The sequence below is a fragment of the Lepidochelys olivacea genome (genome assembly GCF_965140295.1).
Source record: "Lepidochelys olivacea isolate rLepOli2 genome assembly, chromosome: 12".
NCBI lineage: Eukaryota > Metazoa > Chordata > Testudines > Cheloniidae > Lepidochelys > Lepidochelys olivacea.
In genome coordinates, this window is record NC_140422.1 from 22,199,228 (window position 1) to 22,226,477 (window position 27,250).

Below are 27,250 nucleotides of genomic sequence, written 5' to 3' on the forward strand. Positions count from 1 at the left end.
ATTGTAAGCGCTTTGCAGGAGGGACAATCTTATTGTTACATGCTTGTACAGCACTTAGCACAATAGTGTCCAGATCCATGCTTGGGGTCCATTAGCACTACTGTTATACAATTAATTAATAATAATAAACAATGTATATATATAGTTTAATTCAAAAAATAATTTATTAATATCAAAAGAAATGTATTAGATTTTTAATTCCCCCTACATTTTATGATGTCTTGGATGATGTTATTTAATATTTGTTTTATGGTACCAACTAGAGTTCCCAACTACAAGGCCCCATAATGCTAGGTGCTGTAAGAATAAGAGAGACTCTGCACCAAACAGCATACAGCCTAAATAAACAAGACAGGACTAGGAAGCAATGTTATCCCCATTTCACAGCTTGGGAATTAAGGCACAAAGAGATTCAGTGAATTGCCCAATATAAAACAGGAAGTCTGTAGGATGGATTCTCTTCTGCACCAGAGCTCTGCTGGGGGGTGGGTGGGGAGCTCAAAAAGCCAGTTATTGCTCCTAGATTCTGAGGGTCAGCCCCAATCCTAAAGCCATTTACAGCTGCTGCCAGCAGGTCTGAATTAAGTCATTCTGGAGCCTATACACACCATGACACAGATCCCTCTCAGCTTCACCCCTGCACCTTGGCCCCTGTCCTCATCTGGAGTGGCAGGGCCTCCCCTTTCCCTCCATGAAAGGTATGAACAGTAGCATGGGGCCACCTTATATCTCCTGGGGGGACCCCATCCTCTTGGGAGCAGCAGGTGAACCTTCTGTCTCTTGGAGGTTAGCTTGGTAGAAGAGCCCCCCCAATAGGGCATGCACTTACCCTGACTGCTAGAATATATCTACATGGGTGGGCCAGGCTTGCCACATTCCTCTCCTCAGACAGTATCCTCTGCTGAGTTGGCGTTGGCAGGGCCCCCCAGAGCAGTGGGTTAACACCCCATTACGCAATGGGTTAACACCCCGTTGAGATGTGCAGGAAAAACCCATCCCTTCTGGTTATTGTTTAGGCTATTTGCAGATTCAGGTACAAGAAACTTGTTCTATGAGAAGATTGGACAGTACACTCATGACGTAGAGCGTTATGCTCTGTATTTATTATTTTTACCATGTGAAGTCCCATGGCTCTGAAGGAGACTCTTCCATCATTACACAGAGTGTTGCATAGTAATAATGGTGTACAGTAATATTCTCCTACACTGCATAGAAAGATAAAATAAACTAGTTTCCGATTACCTTCATGTTACTTTTTCAAACTTTGAGAAGTTTGATGGAGAAACTGCAGCGAATCGCAGAGGAAAATAGAAGGAAGCATAACGTAAAATGTTTTTGATTTAAGAACATTGTTCTGTGAGTGGTTAGGACAGTCAATTCACTCCATATCACTCTTAGAATGGATGATATTTGCTACCTAAGGTCCCATTAAAATAAATGGGATGCTTACTGTATTCATTTTAGTGAGACTTCACATACTAACGACTCCATCCTGCCTGTTACTGTATTGTATTTTTTACTGTGAATCTGCTAAAATCACCTCACTTCCATGACATATGCCTGGGCGGTAGCTGGATGCACAGTGGTGTGCTCCCACATATTAGAGCGTGGCATTGAGCCAGAGGAAAACAAAAATGCATTAATATCAACAATGGCACTGCTAGCACACTGTTATTCAACAGTAAGTGTTTCCGGGAAGTTTCCCAGTAATTACTAATGGGAGACTCATGTGACTCAAGTTTTGTCCAAGTTTTCTTGAAAGATTTTACTAATTTTCAGTGATTAACATTAAATTTAAGGCTATGTCAGCATTTCCATGAACCCAATTTCTCAAGGGTGTAGCAAATGATTGTAAAAAATTGTTCTGAGCTAAAACTCAATACTTAGGGGTAAATTTTCAAAGTGCAGTGTGGAGCTTTAGACACCTATCTCTGAACAAAGTCAATAAGGAGTTGCATAGCTGAACCCCCAGTCAAAGCTTTGAAATTTTACTTCAAAGTCTCACCCCAGGAACAAATTCTGTCACACACACAAAAAATTAATTTGACCTCTTTAAATTTGAAGAGAGCCTACAACTCAGCACTAACTACTTTTCCTAAAGATTTTAACTATGTATCTGAAAAACTTCTCAACAGATTATCATCACTTTATTGGGAGGAGAAAGTAGTAAATTTATAAGGAGAACAGATTTAGTGGTGGATTAACTGGAAACAAACAGGGTAAAATAAATAAAGCTATGTTTGCTTCCCGTTCTACATGCAAAAAAAAAAACATAAAAATCTGTATTTGCTCATGCGTCAACATGACTATACCAAGTGAAAATATTCTTAATAAATGCAACATTATTAAATCAAGAGAGATGGACCTTTTTCTATTGCCAAGAACAAGGTAAATGACTCAAAATCAGTAAAATGGTCAACACTTTACACTGTAATACCTGAAGGGGAATATATTGAATATAAACAGAACTAGTGTTGTGGCACTGAAGGAAAAAACAATTTTTCATTGATATAAGGCAGCAGAGCTGGAAAGAACACAAATACAATGGTAGATCCATTAACTAGATGACAAGAAACAGTATTCACATCCACTTACTGAAGTATTTTTGATTCTATAGTACCAACATGCAGAATGATCCTTACATTATGTTGCCAAGGAAAACCTAAAATGCATTTATTTCATAATGTAACTTTTCCCACTATCATATCACTTTTCCCACAGCCATCACAGCTGTTGCAAACAAAATGTGATCTTGAACACCTAAATATAAATGTTAAATTGGAAATTTTTTAAGAGGAGAACATTTTAAGCTTCTTTAGCGATTTGTGTTGCCGGGCAAACTCCTAGCAGGGGCCATTTACAATTGCAAAAACTGACTTGCAGGGGTGGGGGATGCTGTCTGAATGAGGCCATATTTGAAATCAAGACCAGAGAACTAAGACTATCGCATGGCCATTAAAAGTTAACATTGCTTTGTGGCATGATGACGGAGTTGTAACTTGTGCTAATTTGAGGAGCATAGAAGCCTCATTATTCATTCTCATCAAGTGATCTTTTGTATTCTTTAGTGTTTAAATATAGAGCAACTCTATCATGCCCTTGAAACACCCCATCTCCCCCTAGCCTGAATTCAGCAGTCAGTCCGGCAGGCCAGGCTTTCATCACAGAATGTAAACACAGATGATCAAGGTGTACACGTGCAAAGATATTCAAATAAAAGTTTACAGCCTGCTCCTTGTCTGAATCAGGATTCTATTCTCTAGTGCAGAGGCTTATTTAACCACTGTCTTGGCTGCCAAAAGGAAGACCAAATTAGTTAGAGGTAAAGGGCCTGTATCTTCTGTCTTACTTGCACATAGATGAGGACAAACTACATTGTAGTCAACAGAATTATACTAGCGTAAAATGAGTGCAACCAAGACAAGAATCAAACCCAGATGATCTTGCTTTTAATGTTCTGTTAAATAATATTAATAGATTGGCTATATGACTACAATATTACATAATGCAGTTTAGACTTCTACTACCTATATTCAAAGGGCTTAGTTTGACTTGTAGAGAGTTAAATATATTTTATAGCCATTTGATTTATAAATATCAACAATTCTATGAGGATTTTTTCAACATAACTGAATATTTACTTTCCATTTTTTAATTTGAGCAGATATCTTTGCTTTGTATATCATTTTATATCAACAAAACTCTTAGGTGATTAAAGCAAAAACATTTGTGATAGGTTAAATTAAGGCATTTCAAATTATCAGTGTTCTGGCTATTCAGCCAATAGTGATATTTTACTCTGTGAGTTAGACGTTAGCATATATTTGTACGCACAAAAGATTTAATGACCAATACTCATAGTAAAAAAATGTCCCACATTTAATTTCACATGAACAGTATTTACACTGAATTTGCATAACCAATATTACACTGTTTCTTAGTGTAATTTACATGAATAATTAAACAGAAAAGGATGTGCCTTGGCAAATTAGATCATCGCATGCAATTCATAAATAAGTATGTTATTGTTAACTGGTCAACAGTCCAACATCTTGATATCTGTTTGGGCATAAATTAGGTACCAACAGCATTAATAATAGTTTCTGGAAAAGGAAAGATCAACTAAAATGTAGGATTTTATTTTGCTGTGAATTAAATATTATTTTGATTGTTTTTCTAGTCTGTTTTGTTTATCATAATCATGATCCTCAATCTGAAGTGATGATGGTTTGATATCTAAGCACTTTGTAGCCTCTTCTGCAACACTGTAGACTGATTAAATAAATAGGTCTGTTCATTTGTGACTGTGTCGTTTTCTGTCACAATTTGCCATTCACTTCCCTGATATTTGACCCTGTTCTCTGGATCATCTTTCAATCTCAATGTAATGCTAGCAGGAACAGAGACTCCCTCATAGATCTCCACATTGCAGAGTCTTGAATCATGTTAAAATGTCAACATCACCAAATGAAGGATATGGCTAAGGATAGTAGTATCTGCAGTTTATAGTAGGGAGACAAACACGTTTTATCTAATTTTCTCCACTTGAACATTATACAGTCAACATTAGGAACAGAACTCAAAGTCAATCCTGGGCTAAAAATGGAAGGGTCAACAGCCTGTAGCCAAGAGAACATACACTCCTTATTCCTGAGGGCATTCTGTGTCAAAATATTGAATTCAGTGCCAAAAAAATAAAAATTCTGTGCACAATATTTTAAAATTCTGCAAAATACTGCAAATTTTATTTGTCAAATAAATGTGGAGGCTCCAGCATGGCATTGGGGAGCACAGGCCAATGGCTGCACAGAGGTGAGAGATCACTGTGCAGGTCCCTCCTGGGACACAGACTCAGTAATGAGGCTGCACCCAACCCTGATACAGTGCAAGGACCAGGCCTGCCCCAGAAACACCCCAGGGTCCTGCCTCTCCATGCCAGGTGTGGGCAGGCAGGCTCAGCAAGACAGGATCCAAGTGTGAAGGGGCTTGCTGTAGATTGATAGGGTTCTGTGTGGGGCAATCTGGCTGTGGGCAACTCAGTGGGGGATCTGGATGCACAGGGGCTTGTTGGAGGGTTCTAGGTATAATGGCAATGGGGACTCTATGGAGGGTCCAGATGAAGGTGATTGAGACTTGGTGTGGGGGGGGTGAGGCTCAGTAGGAGGGTCTGGGTATGAGGAGGTCTGGATGCATCCCTTCCCCTGTAACTGAGGAGTGATGTGTGCAGGAAGCAGGGGGATGGGGAGTTTGCCAAGCTTCCTGCAGCTGGGGGAGAAATCTTGTGGGGGGCGGTCTGACTCAGCCTCAGATGCCTTGTAGGGGAAGAGGAAGTCCCATTCTCTCCAGCCCAGCTGGGACTAGCAGCTGTGCCCGGCACAGGGTAGGATCCACAAGCTAGGTCTTCTACCCCCCCTCCCCCCACCATCCTACCCCCTACCCCACAGTGATTTCCGTCTCTGGTGGCTTCCCTGGGCACCTGAAACACATTGCTGGAGAGGGTCGCATGACCACTCTTGTGCCTTCCCTTTGCTTCCCTGTCAGAAGGTCATTTTTCTGCGGGGAAGCAAAGAAATCTGTGGGGGACATAAATTTTGAACATGAGCAGTGGTGCATAATTCCTCCAGGAGTAACTCCTAGCTCGGGCATCACACAGAGAGATTATTTGTATTAGAGCTGCTGCTGGAGGCTATAATTAAGGTTCAAGGCCCTTGAACCCTAGACACACCCAAGCACCAGCAGAGGACCTGAGACCCTTAGCATTTATGCCAGAGACACTCAGTGCATCTAGCAAAGAACCAGATACCACCACCACTCTCAAGACCCCTGTGCTTGAAACTAAGATTCCTCCAGCTCACCCAGCATAGAGGCTCCCCCCTACGCCCCCAATGAGAGCTTTCACCCCAGATAGAGGCCAGAAGGGGAGAAAAATCCCTTCCTGCTTAATTTTTCCCAGGACCTCTCAGACCTTGTGTCAAGGTTACTCCCCCACTCTGAACTCTAGGATACAGATGCGGGGACCTGCATGAAAACCTCCTAAGCTTACTTTTACCAGCTTAGGTTAAAACTTCCCCAAGGTACACATTAATTTTATCCTTTGTCCTTGGAATATCCACTGCCACCACCAAACTCTAACTGGGTTTACTAGGAAAAGTAGTTTGGACACATCTTTCCCCCAAAATCTTCCCAACCCTTGCACCCCACTTCCTGGGAAAGGTTTGGTAAAAATCCTCACCAATTTGCATAGGTGACCACAGACCCAAACCCTTGGATCTGAGAACAATGAAAAAGCATTCAGTTTTCTTACAAGAAGACTTTTAATAGAAATAGAAGTAAATAGAAGTAAAGGAATCACCTCTGTAAAATCAGGATGGTAGATACCTTACAGGGTAATTAGATTCAAAACATAGAGAATCCCTCTAGGCAAAACCTTAAGTTACAAAAAAGACACACAGACATAAATAGTCATTCTATTCAGCACAGTTCTTTTCTCAGCCATTTAAAGAAATCATAATCTAACACATACTTAGCTAGATTACTTACTTAAAGTTCTAAGACTCCATTCCTGGTCTATCCCCGGCAAAAGCAGCATACCGACAGACACAGACCTTTTGTTTCTCTCCCTCCTCCCAGCTTTTGAAAGTATTTTGTCTCCTCATTGGTCATTTTGGTCAGATGCCAGCGAGGTTACCTTTAGCTTCTTAACCCTTTACAGGTGAGAGGATTTTTCCTCTGACCAGGAGGGATTTTAAAGGGGTTTACCCTTCCCTTTATATTTATGACACCTTGCTCCTCTCCTTTCAGGCCAACCTCTACCCAACTGGACTTAGAAGGCTCCTGTTTCTTAATGGGAAAGACCTTCTGGGGCCAGCGCTACCACCTCTTAGGTATTTGGGGCGGTTGAGCAGCAGGAAGGATCCTCAGTAGAAGGAAGGATCTTCTGGAGGCAGGAGGCATACCCATCTCACCCCATCAAGCATCAAGTGTTCTGAAAAACACTTCCCAGATCACTGATGCCTTGATAAGGACTCTGGGTGGAGCAGAGGCATCCCTCTTAAAGAGCACTGAGCTAGGTACTTCTTCCTTTGGATAGTTTTCCCACAACCCAGTGCGCCATGAGCTCCCTCTCCCCACCACAGCACTGAAACAGACAGTGCAGCAGCACAGATGGCAACTCAAGCTAGCTACCTGAATACGTACCCAGGGGGTCGGAAGGGAACGTACTTGGGGAAGCCAGCCCCAGTGTCCGTCCTTGCTGCCATGGACACACTGCTAGTTAGTATGGATACATCTACACAAACTGGGAAACACATCTCCCCACTCTAATGTAGACATACCTGTGGAATGTAGTCATCTTGATCACCAGTTCAAAGCAGAAAATGGAGGAGAGGACAGGCTGCTATCCCCAGAACCAGAAAGAGTGGAAGGGGAATAGAACCACAAGATCCCAGGAAGACATCATGGTTAAAAGGAGGAGCAACATAAAGCATGCTGAAGGCAGGGGAGATTCAGTGGAAGACTCCAGGAATTGGGAGTGGGGGTGGGGGTAGCATCTTCATTCTCTTCCCCCTGAGAACAAGGAAGAGAGGACAAAGATCTTTACACAGCCCCTCCTCCCAACAGTGGCAGGAGAGTAGACCAGGTGGCAGCCAGGTGCTCAGAGCCTCATACTAGTTTTCAGTGGTTTGGGTTTCACAGAAGGCAGCCTGGCTTTATGAAGCACATAATATTTGAAAAGCATGACTGAGAGGCTCGCATAGTCTCAAACTCCACGAGCAATTCCTAATGTATAGCATTAACAGTTTACACCAGGGAGCAAAATCTAAAAAACACACTTTCCCATCATTTTTTCACCTCCAGTCATCACTGAGCATCATATTCTGAACAGTCACCCTGTTTTTGTTTTGTTCTTTCTTGAGGAAGGAGATGCTAATCTCATTATCACCTTGCCAACACTTTCAGTCATGATTTTAGTGATCCTTAACAACCTGCTACTGAGCCGATTCTAAATCTGAGCAAATAGAGTGCAACACACACCAAACACTAATAAAATAAAATAGACTCCCGGATCTGTCATTGGGAATAAGAAAGGGTGGGGCACTCAATCATAAGCCAACATAAGCAAATATCATCATCATTAAATCTTTCCAAAGATTGTTTCCTCACAGAAAAGCCAGGAACTTCATTCTGGAAACCATTCCACCTTTTTAAATGACACACTTATAAAGAACTAAGAATCAAGGACCAAATTCAGATGTGACAAAAATCAATGAGGTGTTGCACCTGCTTCCTTCAGGACTTCCCCAAGTGTTAGAATGTCATGTTCTTTCATGAGCTGTGGCTCAAGCTTAACATTATTCAAATTGAAAAGTTCCACCTAGTTTCATGTTGACACCATGCAAAATTACTAATTCTGCATGACATAGATGCCAAACCTTAAATCATCTCACACTTGCAGAAGCAGCCAAAGCAGGGACTGCTGCACTGGGGGGGAAGGAGGTAAGGTGGGCCCAGCTCTCCAGCAACCTGGACTTTCTCTTCCCTAAGCTAATTAGCAGTTTTCGCTAACCCACTCCCCTCTCCCTCAAAGGGCATTTCTACCCTGCCACAAACAAACAAACCAACCAACCATGGCACTGAGTCTTAGAGCCCGAGTCTGCAGACTCAGAGCCTGAGTCTACAAACTCGGGCTCATGCCATAGACCTAAAAATAGCTGTGTAGACTTTGCCACTCAGGCTAGAGCTCGGGCTCTGGAAGCTGGGGTGGGGTCCAGAGTCTGAGCTCCACCCCGAGCAGGAACATCTACCCAGCTAGCACAGTAGCTCAAGCCCAAATCTGTAGACCCAGGCTCTGAGACTCACTGCCACAGCTGCTTTTGTCCAGTGTAGACATATCAACTCTCTTCACCTCAGTGTCATGCCACACCTGTTCCTTTTACCTCTTCTCCGCCCTGTCCTCACTCCCCTTTTCTTTCCATTTAGCTTGGCCCCTTCTAACTAAACTCACTCCCCAAACAATTTTATCATGGCACTAACTGACGTTTGCTGCTATCACACTGTCCACTCCCGCACCGTTTCTGTCCTGTCTATTTAGATTATAATCTCTTTGGGGCAGGGGCTGTCTACTACTGTGTTTATGCAATATCTAAGCACAATCAACTGTTGGTTGGCCCTAAACAAGGTTAATAACAACTTGCTCAAATGACCCTGAGAAATGCAAAGAACTTCATTGGGAATGGTGGGTGCTCAGCACACTCAGGATCAGCTATATCACATTTTATCCCTTTCCCTGCACCTTTCAGACATCACTTAGGGATCCGATCATATTTTTGTGTATAGCACTTTGCACAATGAGGCCCTGATCCTACTTACTGTGATATAATACTAACAACAACAACAAAATTCCTGTGTGTTTGACTGATCAATCCTTGTTGGAGTGATTACAAGTGGTTTGGCATAGGTTTGTCTTAAATGTGTTCTACTGTACCTCTGCCCAAAGCATAATAGCTACTCTTAATCTGTTTCAGTTCACAGTGTATGATATTGCCTCCTGAGCCTCATAAGAGTTCTCCTCCTTCTAATCAAACCCCTAGAGGCACTTTAGCAGTTAACCTGGGTGATTACAGGCATCATCGTTGTAATTTACAAAATTATAAATGCTTGAATTTTTCTTAGTCATCAGTTTCAATTGTGTAAAGTTGCCCAACTGTAATGAAAGTTGCACATAGAATAGTGTTGAAGATTTAATTTGCATGCAAATCTGCCCTCTCTCCACCCATTATTATGAAATGCTAATATAGTCGCACACTGCTGCATACATGAATTCACATGATCTTTGGAGTGGCGTAGTAGCTGTGCCCACACAGATGCACAGCTACATGTATCCTCTTCAAAAAAATACATCTGTGCACTTAATAGAAGTTATGCATGGACAGGTCTGCTTGCACATGTAGTTACATGTATTTCCATGTACAAACTTAGGATTTTACTGTGCACACATTTTGTCCTCCTCTAAGAAAGAAACATCTGGCCATGTCAACTAGATAGAGAAATGAACTCTTCGTTATATTTTATTTTAACTGAAGCCATTTTTAAGTAGCATATGTGCAAAAAAACCTGGAAAAATAAACTAATTTTTTAAAATATTACAATTTTAATCCGGACAGATAGATTCAATTGTATTTTTTTAAAAAAACATTACTCTCAAGTTAAAATCTTTCAGACAAGTATGTCCTAGGCGTCTCAAGTTCCCTATTGTCAGAGTCTTTCTCCTCCCCTTAAATCCTTTTGCATTCGCATATGCATACACACTCATAAAAAGACCGTTGGTGTGCTGTACAAAGCTTATTACTTTAGGCTGCATCGGCAAGTAGCTGTCATTATCACCTACTATGTTTCCTGTCTGATTTACTGTATTTAAGGAATTGTAGCTGCAGGTAAGTAATTAAAGAGCTGTAGGTAGAGTACCACTCTGGTGTGACTAATAATCACCACACAATCCACTTGTTACAATGGAAAAGGATAAGATTCTTTCCTCTTCACTTCTTGAGTTTTGCAAAATAGGTGACTTACACTGAATTGTTTTGCGGCTTCCCTCTTTATTTCAGCATACTGGACTTGACCAGCTTCACTAATATTTCTAATGTAATACTTATAACAACCTCCTGTCCATTACACAGACCTGAAGAATATGGAGGAAGAAAGGAAGTAAATGTGTACACAATTTTTAAAGTAAATTCTCCATTTCTGAGCCACCTTTGTGTTTCTTTTTTGTAAACATTCTGTAACACAAATGCTCACAGAAACTGAATTCTAAATTTGAATGCACAAATACCTATGAAAAGCAAATCTTCAATCCACTGTTCACGAGCATTCACAACAGCAATTTAATTTATGACCTCCAATTTACCAAAGCTCTTACGTATATCAATGGGACTACTCATATGCTTAAAGTTAAGCACATTAAGCAGTTACAGAATTGAAGCCCTTATCATTAGTGCTCCCAATCTGCAATGAGTTCCATCCAGATTCAATGCAGAATGTAGGCTTATGTTCTCCACAAGCAAAAGTCAATACTGTTTCCATTTTGTAGGTCAAAAAAGCTTGCTCTCAACAATGGACACGAATTGGCATGACGTAATAAAGAAAAGTAAATAGAGGCACTCTAGAAAGATAGATCATACAGGGATTGGCAACCTTTGGCACGCGACCTGTCAGGGAAATCCGTCAGTGAGCCACGCGGGTTTGTTTACCTGCAGCGTCCACAGGTTCAGCCAATCGCAGCTCCCACTGGCTGCGGTTCACTGCTCCAGGCCAATGGGGACTGCAGGAAGTGGAGCGGGCCAAGGGATGTGCTGGCCGCCGCTTCCTACAGGCCCCATTGGCCGGGGACGGAAAACTGCGGCCTGTAGGAGCTGCGATCAGCCGAACCTGTTGGTGCTGCAGGTAAACAAACTGGCCTGGCCCGCCAGCGGATTTCCCTGATGGGCCGCGTGCCTAAGATTGCCGATCCCTGGACCATATCTTAGATTTGTGAATTTATTTGAAGGGAGACTACTTGAGAAAACAAAACTTTTTCTTTGCCAATAATTATTTTACAAGCTTTATCACCTTCTGCAATATCAGCTTTAGAAAATAAAGGGAAACATGGGCATTTTATAACCCAGTCATTCCTAATCAAACATGTTCACCAGAGCTTGAATTGTACTGGAGGCAGCTCATGTCTGCATGGGAATTGTCCAGTTCACAATTCCCATTAATGGTAACTGGTTATCAGTGGATCTCAAAAATCTGAGAGGTTCACTCTGGCTAAGATGAATAGTAAATCCCCAAAAATACAGATGCTTATCCAAATCATATGAACTCCTTGGATTTGCAAAGATGAGAGAGAAATTTAATGAGATCAGGTTCCCATTTATTTTTCATTACCCTTTAGTTGATTATTATTAATAATATATATAATTTGTATTATAGCACTGCCAAGGGGTACCAGCTGAAATCAGGGTTCCACTATAGCTTGCGCTGTATATACACATAGTAAGAGATGGCCCTTACCCCCCAAATAGTTTAGACAAAAAAAGGATTGACAAATTACAAACTACTATGAAATCAACAAAATGAAATTCAATAAAGATGTGCAAAGTACTACACTTCAGAAATAAATCAAATGCACAACTATCAAATGGGAAATAACTGGCTAAGCAGTAGTACTGCTGAAAAGGATCTGGGGGTTATAGTGGGTTATAAATTGAATATAAGTCAACAGTGTAATGCAGTTGCAAAAAAGACTAAGATCATTCTGGGGTCTTTTAACAGAAATTTTGCATGTAAGACACGGGAGATAATTGTTGTGTTCTACTCAGTACTGGTGAGACTTCCACTGGAGTATTGTGACCATGTTTTAAGAAAGATGTGGACAAACTGGAGAGAATCTAGAGGAGAAAAACAAAAATGATAAAAGGTTTAGAAAACCTGACCCATAAGGAGAGGTTAAAAGAACTGAGTATGTTTAGTCTTGAGAAAAGAAAACTGATGTGGGACCTAGTAGTCTTCAAATACATTAAGGGATGTTATAAAGAGGATGATGATTAATTGTTCTCCGTGTCCACTGAAGGTAGGATAAGAAGTAATTGTCTTAGTCTGCAGCAAGGGAGATTTAGGTTAGATATTAGGAAAAACTTTCTAACTCTATGGATATTCAAGTACTGGAATGGATTACCAAAGTTACAGAATCCCCATCACTGGAGGTTTTTAAGAACAGGTTAGATAAACACCTGTCTGGGATGGTCTAGGTTTACTTTGTCCTGCATCAGCCCATGCAGCTGGACTAAATGACCTCTCGAGGTCCCTTCCAGCACTACATTTCTATGATTCTACAAAATTATTCGCAAAAAGAAAAGGAGTACTTGTGGCACCTTAGAGACTAACCAATTTGTTTGAGCATAAGCTTTCGTGAGCTACAGCTCATTTCATCGGATGCATTCCTTTTCTTTTTGCGAATGCAGACTAACATGGCTGCTACTCTAAAACCTACAAAATTATTATTATCCCTCTTTTACAGATGGAAAACTGAAGCACAGAGACTAAGGGGAAAATAGGAGCAAAATCCTATTTGCAAAAGGAACTTAGGAATTTTGAAAGTCAATGCAACTTAGAAGCCCAACTTCCTATGTCACTTTTTAACATGGGACTTAGGCAATTTTGAATATTTTATCCTTAGTGACTTGCCCACGGTCATACAGGAAGTCTGTGGCACAGCAAAAAATTTAACCCATATTTTTGAGCCTCAGAGCCATGCATCAGTCATAGGACCATCGTTCCTCCCTCCTGGTTTGACCAGCAATAACACTCAAACACAACAGCTCTTGTGGTATTCCAGTACTGCCATTTACACTTAGAATGAGGAAATGCAGAAATGCACAATCATAAATAATACATTAAAATATTAAATAGACTTTTCTAACTGAAAAAAACACAACATTTCAAGTTTTGGTTAAAGCTCTAAATGGGTCCTAGCAGTTAAAGATTTAATTTAAACTTTCCCCAAACCACAGTGTAAATTTTTATTGATTTTACTGACTCTTTTTATGTTCAATAATACACAAAAGAGCAGATCTAGGTGGTGTATTAGTTGTGGAACTATATGCGAGGATTTCAGGAATACAATCAAAGTTTGACAATTACATTAGCTGTCATACTTTATAAAGGGTTAATAAATTAACTGATGCTATAATATATGTAGTGTCCAACAGGTTGCTTATAACTGTGGTTTATAACTATGTATAAATCCTCTACTGATGTGCTTTTAATCATCTAACACATCTTACACTCATATGTAACCAACCTATAAATCATTTAATAACTCTTTAAAAATTGTATAATAGAATCTTAATACAAACGGGACCATATTCACTTATTGTCTATTGCTACAAAAGGCAGAAAAGCACTTTAGATTCCATAAAAAGGGATGTGCCATTTCAAGGGCCATCAACTTGTAGGTTCTAGATTTTACTGGAATTATGAAGATATGGCAAAAGACCCAAGTGTTTTCTGGTCATTTTGTTTTGTTATTTACCAAGGTAATCCAGAGGCAAAAATCTGTGAAGCAACATTCTAGACTTTAGATTGGATTGCAAAAGTATGATATTACTATTATGTATATCTTAATCATGGACCCTGAATGTTACATGTAACCTGCTGCTTTTGTCTATTAATTATTGGAATTTTTGGAAGGGATTTCCCCTTGAAATCTGTCAATGGGTTAAAATAACCTTAAACCGTTCTGAAATGTTAAAATGGCAATTTTTTGTGATCGGTCATTTCAGCTTAGGAAGACGTCTACTTTGCTCTTTGACACTTTTGCACCAACGTAAGGTCTTAAAATCAATTTTGAATGGGCCTGAAGAGAAAAGGGAGTAGCCTTAGCCCCAGTAAAATTTATGCAAGGTAAGACACCAAGATTTTACAATTCCATAACTTACTGCTAATGGGAGTTGCAAAACTAAGGTGTATGTGCTGCAAACTACTCACTGCATTAAACTGCACTTTGGGGAAGAGTCCTAAAAGAAGTTAAAGGATCCAAGTCCAATAAAAAAGGAAGGAGCAAATAGACCCACCCGCATGGGCATATTAAACAGTTTTGTTTCTAAAGTCTCTTCAGTTTCACTCAACAGTCATTCCTGCTAAATGAAAAGTTTGTGAGGCTTTATAAACTCAATTAATATAGGTTATTCTAGAAGAATATCAGACTTATCAGTCCTTTCACACCAGACCTGCAACAGCAGCTGCAATGGTCTTTATAATGTCTGGGATGGAGAAATGGAATATGGCATTGGCCAAAGGTTCTTTTAATGCAATGGTCAATGAAGTTGTTTCAACCTATTCATTTTTAAAGCATGCTTACATAAAACCAATATACAAAAAAGCAAAGTGACAATAGATGACAAAAAACCTGGTATTTGGTTCATTCACAAACTGCTGGCAATCTACACCATATATGTTTTAACAGATCACTAGTAACCACGATCATTTGACTGGATAAAAGGTGTACATGCCGCAAAAGGCAAACCTGAATTACTCACTACTGCACTGACATAATGGTGAAATAATGTGTGTGATAAATTGTATCAGAACCTAAGTACATTTAATCAGTGGAGTCACTCTGTGCCACCTTTCTCTCTACCTCTACCTTCAGACACAAGATCCAACCCTGTTCCCTCTGAAGTCAAATGGGAGGCAGCAAATCCTAAAAGACTTTCAGCATAGGGTCTTACAGCATATCCTTCATCAAGTTATTACTGTCACACTGGATATCTCAAAAAAATAGCCCATGTAAGCCATAGGGATATACATTAATGTGACCAGGCATTTTCCTCATGATAAAAACATTGTTAGCTATAATGAACCTGCAATAGTTGATAAATGACCTGAGGCAGGAGGAGAGATAGTCAGATACTGCAGTCTTCCAGTAGCTCTGGTTTTCAGAGCATTCATGTTTAAGATTATTTTCCAAGGAGTACCCAGAGCTAGTCCAGCAGTATGCCTATGCAACTCCAATTAAGTTATACTGCAATGTATTGAGTCTATCCCACTGTACACAGATAGTATAAAGGGAAAGGCTGTTCTTGGTGTTCTCTCTAACATCCAAACAGAAAAAGTCCTCCATCAAAGCAGGCTCAATGAAACCTAACTTGTGAGGACCTGTAAACCTGTTTCAGGTACATCTGTGATTTCCAGGTCTCTGTGAATTATATGTACGATTTCACTATTATAATTTTACCTCCGAGCACCATTTTTGAAATGCAATTAAGGAAAAAATTAGCAATGAATTGTGCTCACAGCTTAACTAGTCTTAAATTTACTGCTGCTACAATTTATTATTTTCACAGGCCTAAAATAAACTGCAATTGGTTTGTTCATAGCATGTCACTCAACAAAATGGAAATTGAGAGAAAACTAATACTCATTAATTTTCTAAGTGACTACTTAAGATGTATACAAAATCCATGCCAAATTTCTCTTCAATAAGCTACATTTTAAGGCTTGTCTTATTTAAGCACAGAACCGTAAATCCTCATGTAAGCATCCTGCATTGAACAACATATACATCGCCTGCATACATTCCAAACCTACCCTCTTCTTGGGATTTGGTTTTACAGGTAACTTAAGCAATAACAAAACATTTCCGAGTAAGAGTTCTCTTCCAATTTCATACGGTTTTCTCTGCAGAACCTCCTTGGTGCTAACCCAAGTTCCCTGTGCCTTATCTCCTGTATGGAGTTATCAAGAGGTACCTGCTTCTACAACTCAGCAGTTATTGCCCTGCATCTTCAAAGTGGGGTTCAAGCAGGATGATTCAAAGGAGCCCTGTATCCCTGTTCAGGGTCTTAGAGTCTGCCACCCCCTTACACATCCCTTCTGGTTTTATCTTTTTCCCCTTTATTTTACTTTATCTATTTTCCACAATAGTGACTAGCACAGTATAACAGCATTATATAAGCTTTTTACAGTGCCATGTTTTGCTTTACAGAGTGAGCATAAATGAGGAAACACTAAGTTAAACTCTGACAGCCAGTGCTGGATGTATCAGCTTGGCCTATAAATAAGCACTGATCACCTCCATTTTATCGAACTCATTTTCAAGGCAAGCAAAGACCACAAGATTCTCCTGCAAATTTTCCCTTTACACTCCCTAGCAGTGCTGCTAGTGTCAGCTACGACAGATTTATAGTCTATTCATTCATGGGAACAAAAACCCTGCCAGGGCTGGTCATGGAACACGCAGTAGCAGTTAGTTCAAAAGATAACAGCTGCAATACCTCACTTCCTTATTCAGCACTCTATAGCAAACACTACTTTGGAGATAATAAATGCTTCTTGTTTGTATTTCTTGAGTAATCTCTGTGAATAGTGCCCACATTACAGCGATGTATACTGGTGCTGCTACAGTGAGGGATTAATCAGTGTTTTCCTTGTATTTAGCCTTCTTCCTCCAACCCCTATCCCTTGTTTTAGGATTTTATAACTGATGCAAATAAAGTTACTGTAGGCTTATTTAAATAATGTTATTTCTGTGAGAAATTCCATTTTCAAATATTTAAATAGTTTCATTATTGTTTAAAATTGAGAAACTTATTTTGAACATTGAGGTCATGGTTCCACTACCCTTACTCACACTGAATCGTGCCCAGTGTCCCTTACAATTTATAAGGTTTAGCCAAGTTTCCCCCCCTCCTTACATAATTCAAGGGGGATATGATGTAGGTAGCCTGCAGTGGGAGGGGCAGTTTGAGAGCTACACTGACCACGGCAAGCCCCCTCATTGGTGGATGCAGTAGCCATTAGTGCAAATGAATACTAGCCATGGAGCAACTCCACTTCATATAACTGAACTGTGCCCTTTTCCCTCATCCTACCTACATCCTTCTGAAGCCTGGAAATAGCCTCCATAGTAGCTACCATTGCTTTGTTTCATTTTGAAATTTCTTCACCCTGCAGCTTAAATACATTTATAAACTGATACAATACCATTAATGTTAGTAATTAATAAAACATAGTACTTGGCAGCAGCGTGATAGTGTTTTAACAACTAATTAACAGTTGTTAATTAATTAATTGGCTCAAACCAAACTTCAAATCTAAAGAACCCCTAACTCTGAATCTGCATTCAAACTTTTCCAGAGATCCCTATCTTGATAATGACCAAAGCAGAAGAAACATGGACATGAAAACTCCCAAACTTTTTAATCTGAACTTTGTGACTAGAGTCTATCTTTACTATTTAAATAAAATTCAGTCCCTACAAAGACACACTTTTGTGTTTCTGCAAGGAGGATCTTTTCCATATTTTGTTCTCATTGTACTCTATCAGTTACTGATGACCTGGTAACATCAGTATGAGACTGGTAAAATAATTCCATAACTGACTTCAACTGAGCTGGATTGAGTTACACTAGCTGAGGGTCTGGCCCAGTATTTTCTACCTTACTCAATAGCGTCTAATGAGATACTTCAGAAAATGTTTTGTTAAAATCAGATAAGTTTCACCAGCTAACCTCCATTTATTTTACTTACTCCTGAAAAAAAAATCAAATCAGATTAGCTGGAGATTTAGTTTTAATGAATCGACTAATCCTCTCTTTCACCAAAAGTGCTTCACTGTTCTCACCATAGTAATTGATCCCAGAAGCTTACCTGGTAGAGAAACTAACTGGTTTGTAGTTCCTAGCCTGAATTCTGTTGAAGGTCTTAAACCAGGTACTACATGAGCCTTTTTCCATGGCACTTGGCTTCTGTGATAACCCAGACAGCTCTGGAAATAGTTCACTGTTCAGTTCATACAGTATCTTTGAGTGAACCCCCTAAGGACTGGATGATTTGTTTACATGCATTCTATTGAACCTGCTAGGATGGAGAAGACCATCCTAGCAGGATGTTACAGTTGACCCTCTCACCCACTTTTACAGCAATGGTCATCTTTTTCCTTCTTGGGTCTGGAGTATATTTTTCTGAAGAAAATATGCTTGTGAAGGAGGTTTTAATTCCTCTGCCATTCTCATATCATCCCCTAAATGAGCACTTGCTTTATGTGCAGGATTGATTGCAATCACTCCATACGAGCCGTTATGGTTTTAGCAGGTAAATCATACAGTTTAAAATTTTCCAAACTAGCACAATTGCCTGTGTAATACTTTAGGTCAGTTCCCATAAACCTTTACGTTTCTCTGTGGTCTTCCAGCAATTAAAAACAAAAAACAAACACACCAGCCATTCACACAGAAAATCAAAACAACAATAGCATTAGAGGCCTAGGGCTACATTGGGTATAACCCTGCTCAAGTACATAAGGTGGTAAAAGGGAAGGCCCTTTCCACAAGCCCCCTGCATAGGAGCCAAACTCAGTTCTTGGGCTGACAGCATGTTCAGAGTAGGGAGCTCTAACATCAACAGCAGCGACCCCTTTTACAGGCTTCCCTGTGAACTCCCCCCCTCCTGTTCAGGTCCAGCTCCGCACCAGAATTCCTAGAAGCATCATGCGGAGCTAGACCTGAACAAGAGGGGAATGCACATGGCAGCCTGTACAACTGTGGTGCAGCAACCTCTGAAGCATACACTCAAGTGCTCCTCCTCTGTACTCTTAATATCATGGGTGTTCATTAAAGTAAAGCTGCAGCCTTCCAAGTTGAGATTAAAACTCTGCCTTTAACCTGCCCGGTTGTACTTACATAGTGTAGCACACATGGGTGTGGATTTTATCTCATCCATTGAATATAACTCTCATTAGTCTTAATGGGAGTTATGGGCATTATCAACAGAACATACGCAAGACTATGTAAAATGTCTGTACGGAGCTCCCTTCTATAGGAAGTAACAGCAGAAACAGGCTTAGACTTCCAGCTTGAACTCTTGAATTTCCTTGTTTTTGTCACTTTAAGCCCATGGAATGCATATAAAATGACATCAGACATCAGTTACTGTAACTACATTCTTTGCTAATCAATCAGATTTTATTGTGTGGCCTCTGGCTCAGCTCATAATGCCGGAAAGCAGCTAGAGCAGCAGTTTAAAATTTTGCCAGTTTAATAATCCTTGCTAATTGAAAGTAGCACACTTTAAAAAAAAAAAAAAACCCTAACAGTACCACAGTTTATAGTACCTCAGTTGTTCCTAGTGAAAAAAAAAACTATTAATGGTTTTTCTTTTTAAGGGGGGTGAGGGGGACCTGAAACAACTCATCCCTACAGTTCTCTAACCCAACAGTAGGAACCTGCACATTTTTATATTTAAGCTGCGCAACATTTATACAGAAGCTATATTGCTGTGAAGAAACCCGATTTTTGCTGCTCAAAATTAACCATCCCCTGCTACAAGAGACTGCAGGTTTTTTTCTTCAGAGAATTACATTCATTTTTATAATTGTTCTTTCCTTTCAAATCACCTAATATGACAAATGCTTGGAGACATTATAGTTCATCTGCTAAAGAGACTCTTTATGAGTTGAGGCTTCAATGCTTTAATGGGGAAATTGCCTGATTTAAGTAAATCATGTCACCTCCACCTAAGCAATCATATTTGTTGCGGACTTCTGCTGACCTCACCTCTACGGTAAAAACAAAAACACATTTACATGTTCAGCTTGAGCTATTTGGTTCAAATGATTTACAAATAGGTCATAAGGAAAACTAATTTCAGCATACTCCAAAGGCACTATTTAAGTTCACTTTTGACAGTTTTTATACACATATTTTTAGTCATAATTTAAATTGCAAAAAGCAAATTTTGCACAAAAAACATGAGATTCATTCTCTACGGTTACTACATTTTCAAAATGTTTATCTTTTTCTATAAGATACAAAAAAGCTAAAATCATCATCATATTTATACAAAATCAAGCTTGAATGTGTTGTGCTTGTATTGTTTTCTTCTCTGCTTCATGCAAACAAACAGTCTGTTGAAAATTACACTCAATAGTAACATTTAACCTCCAAGTTATCTGACATGCTAAACACTCAATAAATAGCTATAATTAATCTAGCTTGTTAAATTGTGAATGGTGGAGACTGTGCATTCTAAATAAAAATTAGCTTTATCCCAAGACTTCCTGCCTTCATAAGAAAAGGACACAGCTCTGAAAAACAGGGTTAGAACTTTGTAAAATCTTATAGTATAGAGTTAACACACAGCTATCTGTTACTTTCATAATTGTCACACGCATAAGTCCAGCCCAGTGCTGTGGATCAAATTTTTACCCTTTCAGCTGAAGTATAGATATCCATCATTCTTACTTCACCCTCAGTCATGGATTTTCCAGAAGTTATATTTCTAATCCATCTTTTTCCATTTGGCACCAGAAGGCAGGCTGTGGAGAACACTCTGATAGAAAAAGGAAATACGAGTGGAAAAAGTCTCATAGAATTTAACAAAAAGATAGCTTTTCTATAGGACTACTATATAAAATATAATGAAGAGATTTCATGGATTAGGCCAGAAGGCACCGTTAGATCATTTAAATTGACCTGTATAACATAGAATTTCAGTTACGTCTGTATACAAAATTACTTCCCTGTATACAAAATTACTTAAATTACATATAATTCTATGTAGTAGTTCAGAAAACTTATCACAAAGCTATACTGTCCTGTATATTTTTGGAGTCATTTCTATAGAACCCTATTAATGTTTCTAAATAACTCTATTGGCTTTATTCAGTTCTACAGGACTTTTCTATAAAAAGCTTGAAGTACATGTAGATTAAATAAAAACTGAATATTTTAGTATGATTTATAAATTCTAATAACTTCTGCTTTTATTTGGATGACCTTGGATTCGCATGCCCTGACTCTCACTTCAAGTTGCTGCTTTGAAGGAAACTCAGCCGAAACTACCATGTTTCTACCAAAAGCTAGCCAGGATTCATGGCTCAACTGGCTCTTGTTCACCAACATTTTTGCAAACATTTTTGAGCACCTATCCATGTTTTGAACCCCAAAATAAGGTGAACTAGACTGGTTTTATAAACTTTAGAATGTCTGTGAATGGTTTGTAAATCCACCGCAGGTAACTCTCATTTTTACTATTTTAGAGTCATTCACGTACATGATGATTTATGGACAATAATATATCCTTTCTGTAAGAACAGGTTTCAGAGTAACAGCCATGTTAGTCTGTATTCGGAAAAAGAAAAGGAGTACTTGTGGCACCTTAGAGACTAACCAATTTATTTGAGCATAAGCTTTCGTGAGCTACAGCTCACTTCATCGGATGCTGTAGCTCACGAAAGCTTATGCTCAAATAAATTGGTTAGTCTCTAAGGTGCCACAAGTACCCCTTTTCTTTTCTCTACGAAGTTTACATGGCAAAAAGTACATGTCCATCCCCAGCAGACGACACAGTAGAAGAATGATGCACAATCTCCCCCTTGCCCATTTTGAACCCAAGATTCTTCCAAACAGACCTAAAGAGGTGCCTGGTTTATTTGATTGATTTCAGGCCAGGGATTTAAAACCTGTAGAATCGCATATACTTTTGCTGGACACGCCATCTTTCTATTAAGAATACTATTGGTGAAAAACCCAGAGTAGTTCAGCAGAACACCAGAATGATGCAACTTTGCTTTTGGAGCAAAATCTGTTCCCATTCCTCTATTTACTAAGCAGAAGCTTTCGCCACTTTGCTCCAGGGACACACTCCTCCTCATGTTTTTGTCCATCTGCAGCAAGCATCGGAAATTGCCAAACAGGATCAGACCAGCAGCCCACCTACTTCAGTATCTTGTCTCTGACAGGTGCCAATACTATTTACTTCAGAGGAAGGTGCAAGAACCCCTGCAGTAGGTAGCTACCTTCTCCCTTACCCCTGCAATAGCTAGAGGTTGGCTCAGCCCTAAAACATGGAAGTGTCTCATCCAACCTCAGTTTTTAACACTTATTGTAACAATTCTAGATTTTCTTGTTATCCATATAAATCTACATTTTTTAAATCCTGCTAAACCCTTGGCCTCAAATATATCTTCTGGCAAAGAGTTCACACAGGCTAAGTGTGCATCATGTGAAAAAATATTTCCTTTTAGCACTTTTAAAATAGCTCCCTTGGATTCATTAAATATCCCCATGTTCTTGTATTATGAGAGGGTAAAAAAGCAGTGCACAGTTGAACAGGTACCCAAAACATGACCTACATTCAAGATTTTTCCAAGTAATCTTAAATGTCAGTAAAACTTGCTTAGAGCCCCTCCACTTGGAAAACAGGTTCTGTGTGATTTTCAAGGAAGCCTGCCAAATCTCATACACTACACATCACTTCTGAAATAACCACACTGTACAGTTAACTGTATGTGCCTCACAACGATCTTCTTTACTCATGTGCTTTCAAAATAGATGACTGATTTTCCAATATCTTCATGGGTATTGTAGAATCTAGCTATATCCTTGGGAAGGTAAATAACATAGTAGTTACCTTCATCTCTGCAGAAGGGTCAAGCTTAGCAGGGCTAAGAAAGGAGAAATTATCTAAATAATGGAGCATAGTTGTACACATGGATTCCTTAAGCACTACCCATTGGAAATAAATGTTTTAAATACTGAACAAGAAATTGAAGGGCCTTATCAGCAGGACCAGCTCTAGGCACCAGCAAAGCAAGCACATGTTTGGGGCGGCACAATTCCAGGGGCGGCATTCCAGTCACCCTTTTTCTTTTTTCTTTTTTTTGCTTGGGGTGGCAAAAAACCTAGAGCCAGCCCTGCTTATCAGAATAATTCTGGTGTGCAAACTCATTAGCCCAAGAATTTAAAGTCCTCTAAATTCACTGGCAGTAATCAAAAAGCTAATTTTATGTTCCAGACCACCATCAATACTGCCCGCAGGATCCACCAGGTCATGGAGCATGACAGTGATGGGAGTATGACATCATTAACTGAAGCACTCTCTGAGTTTCTCAATGGTGGCTTCATTTGTATTTCTCTGATGTCTTTTTTAGATATCTAAAGCTAAAGCAAAAAACCCAAGATTCTTAAATTCCATAAAAGGTGGGGATGGAGAAGTAGAAGTGAAAATGGATCTGGCACACAACTAATTTTACCATTATGACAACCAGTTCCTTCACAAAACCCTGCAAATTCTAAAACAGATTGAAGAATCTTTTAGAAACATAAAGCTGTGGACTCCCTTATTCAAGGAACTCTGAAAATCTTTTGCAAATACTTTAATTTAACATTTGCTCTCTTTGCATAAATATCTAGACATTTTTATGGACTCTCCAAATTAATTGAGGTTTGTGATCTTTGCACAAGACTACTGCTGATTCCCTGTGAATATTTTCTTCCTCTAAATTCCTGTCTGCCTTTGTTTTCGTATTCTACCACAATTATCACAGAATCATAGAATATCAGGGTTGGAATGGACCTCAGGAGGTCATCTAATCCAACCCCCTGCTCAAAGCAGGACCAATCCCCAACTAATTAATAAGCATATAAAGCCCTTACTTTCTGTGTTGGGCTGTAAAAGAAAGAGGACATATTTTTGGCATTGGGGTTCATTTACGTAATGCGATATTTAAATCCTCTAAGATCACTTTAAAAAATGTTAAAATGTTTTGCACAAAGGGAAAGTTGAAATGAGAGGTGTAGTTCCAGATTGGACCACTACAGGAACTGTTGGCTGTGACTCCTGTCTCACAATTCAGCGATGCCATAAAAAGACATATGAGTATGGACAGGGACTGAGGGAGGAGGGAAAAGAAGACTGAGACTGAAGAGCTCATAAGATACTGATTGTATAGCTATGACTCTGGGGCCAAATTTTAAGGTTGGTCTTCACTGGGCATGTAAACACCAAAGAATTAATTTGTGGGCCCAAGGGGTAAGTGAGAGTAACATTGCCTAATTCTCCATCACTGACAATTTTTAATTGAAGATTGTATGTTCTTCTAAAAGATCCACTCCAGGAATTATGTTGGGAAAATTCTACTGCCTGTGTTATATGGATCAGATTAGATGATCATAATGGTCCCTTCTGGTCTTGGAATCTATGAATCTACAGTAAATGACCTAATTTTCCCCTGCAAATAACAGTAGCCCAAAATTTGTGTAAATATGGGTGCAAAAATAGAGGCTGCTTTTTAAAATCTAACCCTTTTGTACGTATGCACCAGTAGTCTGAAAAAATATGTATTTGGTCTAGGTGTTATTTTATAGTATATTAATTCCATCTTCCCATTACTTTAGTTTTCAGAAGATTTTCTCAGAAAGAAATAAGATGTGGTGATACAGAGTTCTTTCTTAGTCTTTTGAATATGTTTATGTGGAAGCATGACAGAATCCTCACTTTAACATGACCTTCTGTGGAACTGAATGGACCTTCACTGGAACCTGACTTAGCAAACTTCTTGATAAGGACTGCAGCACTTCTAGATCTTGCTTGTAGTTGATACATGGCATACACAAGTAATAAGGTGTGCTACTGTACAGAAACCGAATGAATATTCTACATAAAGAGGGTTAATGGTTACAGTGCAGCGAGTTGAGATTAAATATACTGTAGGAGTGTAACTTTATGGGATGTTAATTATAAAGAGGGTGAACATAAATAGGGAGCAGAGAGGGTGCATTAAGGGGTTAAATGTGGCAGGCGGAAGAGTGAGCTCCAACATGGCAAATGAATATGCTGAACTTTACTTATCTGTGCTGCACTTTTTGTTACAGCCTATGTAATAATCTTGGTTCAATAAAACCTAGCATTGCAGATACTTTGACAACTGTCAAGAGGAAGTTAATAGAGATGCAGGTTCTCCTTGTTATTTTTGTCCCTTCTGAACAGAAGAATCTTGGTTTCATTTAACTTCATTTATTTGGATCTTCTCCAGAAGGTTCTATTGCCACCTTCCCCCTTATATCACTCTTTCTTTCATACACAAAGTTGCCTTTGTCTTCCCCTTCATGACATTTTCTTGTAAAGATGTTGTGAAACTCTTCTGCGCGCTACAGGGTGGTGTTACTGACCATTATAATTAGTGTCCAGTCATGATCACTGAAGGAAAAATGTGCTACAGCCCCCCTATGGGTTGTTGCCTCTTCAATTACTTATCCTGTTGCTCTTGAGAGCTTGTTAAAATTATATTTAATGACTGCTGTTTAGATTCCTATGATGAAACCTTATACATGCAGCTTAATTCATCCATTTAGTTTGCCATCTCCCTTCCATCATTTTTCATGTAACTATTTATAACAAAGTTTTGCCTACAAACGTACAAATTCACTTCCTTATTCTAGTATACTTTATAGTCCTTGCACTGGTCTGTAGCTATTCTACAGCTAAAGAATACATTTTATATTTCCCTTGCTTCATTTTTCTACTCAATGCTTTGTGTATTGGCTGATTAATTTTCTTCTGATTAACAGTAATGTTAAGCAGAATCTTACACTTCACTGATATGTGATTATTTCTGTGCTGAATGTACTGAGAAGCGTCTATATCTTCAGTTTTACTAATCAGAATGAAGGAATGCTCCCAACTCATTGTTGAGGTGTCTCACTGACAGTCCCCGGCCGTTGGTGAGTGGGATCTAACCTGGGACCTCTGAAGTTCAGTGCATGAGCCTCCACTGCATGAGCTAAAAGCCAACTGGCTATTAACTAAAGCTGTAGAGCAGATTCATAATTCTCTCTCTCTCTCTAAATGGTCTCGGTACCACTAGATGGGACAGAACACCACACCCAGGAGGTGTGTGGGTTACAGAAGCCTTTTTCTAATCACTGTGTGTATGTTGTTAAGAGAAGCATGCATAGCTTTAATTCTATTAGTGAATTCTCCTACCTACTGTCATTCCAAGTATTTTATAGTAACCCCAAAATTACATTGGTTTATAAACTCTCAGACTCATACTTTCGCATTACTGTCTGCTGTACTGTGCTGGGAGTGGATCTCAAGCTCAAATATATTTTCCCTTACAAAGCTAGGTCATGGTATCCATGACAGTCCCCTGGTTTAGGGAGTTATGTGGAGCCCCGGGGAACCATGAAGGGTGAAAACTCTGGGCCAGCTGTTACAAACCGCTCCTCAGTGTGCTAAACAGCTCCACAGATGCACTGGGTGTGGTGTATAAGGGGAGACAGAGACATGAATCACCTCCTGCCCACCTCCATTTTGACATCTTGCATCCTGGCTGGGAAGCTCTTAAGGAATGCAGGAACTGTTACTATGGGAGACTTCTTGCTCAGCCCCTCTCGCACAGCCTAGTAATGACTCTACTGTTTGTCTCACTAAAGTCATGCTGGGCATGTCCACTTATAAACAAAATTCCTAGGATGTTATCTCAAAGGTCCTATTTACCATCCAAGGTGTTTAATGTTATAATTTCATTCGTGGAAGTGCCACTTTTGAACCATTTAATCAAGGGGCTGGGGAGAAACCAATCAACCTAGTCATGGTCTTCTGAAGAACCATTCCAGGTAATGCTTGTATGGCACATCTCTCTTGATTCTGGCTATTTTCTCTCCTCTGGAAATGCCAAGATGATATTTTAGCATTTTGGCAAAGTTAGATCACCTTGGCATTATAGCAATCTGATAGATCAAAAATAAATTTTCCTTAAGGTGAGATATTGAAAATATCTTTCATAATAAAGATCTTTCTATTGGAAAAGGTAAAACAGGACAATAAATCAGAGACTCACTTCAGGATGTATCACACTTTTCTCAATGGAAGGAGAGATAACCACTTATCTAATTCCACCTCTTTGCAAGTTTTACTTTTCCCTCTA

General features: G+C 39.4%; 1 long non-coding RNA gene across 1 annotated transcript in view; it reads right to left on the reverse strand.

Moving 5' to 3' along the window:
- LOC311529152 overlaps positions 1 to 27,250 on the reverse strand; it is a 345,672-nt gene that overhangs the window by 162,124 nt on the left and 156,298 nt on the right. The gene's annotated exons all lie outside the window — the stretch shown is intronic.